Consider the following 3,741-nt stretch of genomic DNA (forward strand, 5'->3'; position numbering starts at 1 on the left):
CTCCATCCAATACGTGCCCTTCTTTTTTTTTTTTTTTAAAGATTTTATTTATTTATTTGACAGAGGCAGAGACAGCCAGGGAGAGAGGGAACACAAGCAGGGGGAGTGGGAGAGGAAGAAGCAGGCTCTCAGCGGAAGAGCCTGACATGGGGCTCGATCCCAGAGCTCTGGGATCACGCCCTGAGCCAAAGGCGATGCTTAACAACTGCGCCACCCAGGTACCCTAATATGTGCCCTTCTTAATACCCATCACCAGGCTAACCCATCCTCACACCCCTCTACCCTCTAAAACCCTAAGTTTGTTTCCCAGAGTCCATAGTCTCTCCTGGGTCATTTCCCCTCTGTTTCCCCCGCCCCCTTCATTTTCCCCTTCCTTCTCCTACCAATCTCCTTGCTATTCCTTATGTTCCACAAATGAGAGAAAACCTAATGATAATTGTCTTTCTCTGCTTGACTTATTTCACTTAGCATAATCTCCTCCAGTCCCGTCCAAGTTGCTGCAAATGTTGGGTAATCATTCTTTCTGATGGCTGAGTAATATTCCATTGTATATATGGACCACATCTTCTTAAACCATTCATCTGTTGAAGGGCATCTTGGCTCCTTCCACAATTTAGCTATTGTGGACATTGCTGCTATGAACATTGGGGTACGGGTGCCCCTTCTTTTCACTATATCTATCTTCTGGGTAAATACCTAGTAGTGCAATTGCTGGGTCACAAGGTAGGTCTATTTTTAATTTTTTAAGGACCCTCCATACTGTTTTCCAAAGTGGCTGTACCAACTTGCATTACCACCAACAGTGTAAGACGGATCCCCTTTCTCCACATCCTCTCCAACATTTGTTGTTTCCTGCCTTGTCAACGTTTGCCATTCTAACTGGTGTAAGGTGGTATCTCAATATGGTTTTGATTTGAATTTCCCTAATGGCTAATTGTTGAACATTTCTTCATGTGTCTGTTAGCAATTCATATGTCTTCATTGGAAAAGTGTCTGTTCATAACTTCTGCCCATTTTTTATAATAATATTTTTAATTATATTATATTAGTCACCGTGCAGTACATCCCTGGTTTTTGATGCAAAGTTCCGTGATTCATTAGCTGCGTATAACACCCAGTGCACCATGCAATACGTGCCCTCCTTACTACTCATCACCGGCCTATCCCATTCCTCCACCCCCCGCCCCTCTGAAGCCCTCAGTTTGTTTCTCAGAGTCCATAGTCTCTCATGCTTCATTTCCCCTTCTGATTACCCCCCTTTCTTCATCCCTTTCTTCTCCTACCGATCTTTCTACTTCTCATGTTCCATAGATGAGAGAAACCATATGATAATTGTCTTTCTCTGCTTGACTTATTTCACTTAGCATTATCTCCTCCAGTGCCGTCCATGTTGCAGCAAATGTTGAGAAATCCGGCTCACAGTGTGCCCATCCCCATCTCCCCTCGCAGGGGACAGGGAGACTCTACCCAAAGAGGGTGGCCTGAGTATCAGCGTGGCAGGGCCCTCCCCCAGAAGGCAGACTGAAAAATCAAAAAGCCCACATCCCTAAGTTCCCTATAAAACAAGTGCACACTGCCTGGGACCTGGTCAATAATTTGGGCTCTGGACAACCCCGCAACCTCTCCTCATCGCAATGACGAGAAGGAGAAATCCCCCCCAGCAAGGAAAAGAAAATGAGTCTGTGACCTCTGCCACAGAACTGATGGATATGGATATACCCAAATTATCAGAAATGGAGTTCAGAGTAACAATGGTCAAGATGATGATTAGACTTGAAAATAATATTAACGAAAATATTAATGAGAATATAGAATCTCTAAGGGCAGAAATGAGAGCGAATCTGGCAGAAATTAAAAATGCTATGAATCAAATGCAGTCAAAACTAGATACTCTCGAGAAACAAATAAAAAAATCATAAAATTGGCAGAAGATATGAACAGACACTTTTCCAATGATGACATACAAATGGCTAACAGACACACGAAAAAATGTTCAAAATCACTAGCCATCAGGGAAATTCAAATCAAAACCACACTAAGAAAGCACCTTATGCAGTTAGAATGGCAAACGTTGACAAGGCAAGAAACAACAATTGTTGGAGAGGATGTGGAGAAAGGGGATCCCTCCTACATTGTTGGTGGGAATGCAAGTTGGTACAGCCACTCTGGAAAACAGTGTGGAGGTCCCTTAAAAAGTTAAAAATTGAGCCACCCTATGATCCAGCCAGTGCACTACTAGGTATTTACCCCAAAGATACAGACATAGTGAAGAGAAGGACCATATGTGCCCCAATGTTCATAAAAACTTTGTCCACAATAGCTAAATCGTGGAAGAAGCCGAGATGCCCTTCAACAGATGACTGAGTTAAGAAGTTGTGGTCCATATATACAATGGAATATTACTCAGCTATCAGAAAGAACGAGTTCTGAACATTTGCTACAACATGGACGGCACTGGAGGAGATAATGCTAAGTGAAATAAGTCAGAGAAAGACAACCATCATATGATTTCTCTCATCTATGGAACATAAGAACTAGGATGATCGGTAGGGGAAGAAAGGGATAAAGAAAGGGGGGGTAATCAGAAGGGGGAATGAAACATGAGAGACTATGGACTATGAGAAACAAACTGAGGACTTCAGAGGGGAGGAGGGTGGGGGAATGGGATAGCCCGGTGATGGGTAGTAAGGAGGGCACGTATTGCATGGTGCACTGGGTGTTATACACAACTAATGAATCATCGAGCCTTACATCGGAAACCGGGGATGTACTGTATGGTGACTAACATAATATAATAAAAAATCATTATAAAAAAAGAAAAGAGAACGGACCCAAAGTAATAAAATTATGAATGAAAGGGGAGAGATCATGACCAGCACTAATGAAGAGGAAGGATCATTAGAAACTTTTTTCAACAGCTTTATGCCAATAACATAAACAACCTGGAAGAAATGGATGCCTTCCTGGATACCTATAAACTAACAAGACTGAAACAGGAAGAAATTGATTATTTAAACAGGCCGATTAATTATGAAGATATTGATGCAGTGATCAAAACCATCCCCAGAAACAAGAGTCCAGGTCCTGACGGATTCCCCAGGGTATTCTACCAAAAATTCAGAGAAGAAATAATACCTATTCTCCTGAAGCTGTTTCAAAAAACAGAAACAGAAGGAAAACTACCAAACTCATTCTATGGGGCCAATATTACCTTGATCTCCAAACCAGGCAAAGACCCCATCAAATGGGAGAATTACAGACAGATTTTCCTGATGAATATGGCCACCAAACTTCTCAACAAGACCCTAACTAATAGGATCCAACAGAACATTTAAAGGATTATCCATCATGACCAATTGGGATTCATCCCTGGGATGCAAACGTGGTTCAACATTTTCTAATCGATCAGTGTGATAGATCATAGCAACAAGAAGAGTCATGAACCATATGATCCTCTCAATTAATGCAGAAAAAACATTTGACAAAATACAGCATCCTTTCCTGATTAAAACCCTTCAGAGTGTAGGGATAGAGGGTACATTCCTCAATTTCATAAAAGCCATCTATGAAAAGCCTACAGTGAATATTATTCTCAGTGGGGAAAAGCTAGAAGTCTTTAGCTTATGATCAGCAACATGACAAGGGTGCCCACTTGTGCCATTATATTTCAACATAGTACTAGAAGTCCTTGCAACAGCAAACAGACAACAAAAAGGGGTAAAAGGTATACAAATAGGCAAA

The sequence above is a fragment of the Ursus maritimus genome (genome assembly GCF_017311325.1).
Source record: "Ursus maritimus isolate PB19 chromosome X unlocalized genomic scaffold, ASM1731132v1 scaffold_X1, whole genome shotgun sequence".
In the NCBI taxonomy this organism is placed as follows: domain Eukaryota; kingdom Metazoa; phylum Chordata; class Mammalia; order Carnivora; family Ursidae; genus Ursus; species Ursus maritimus.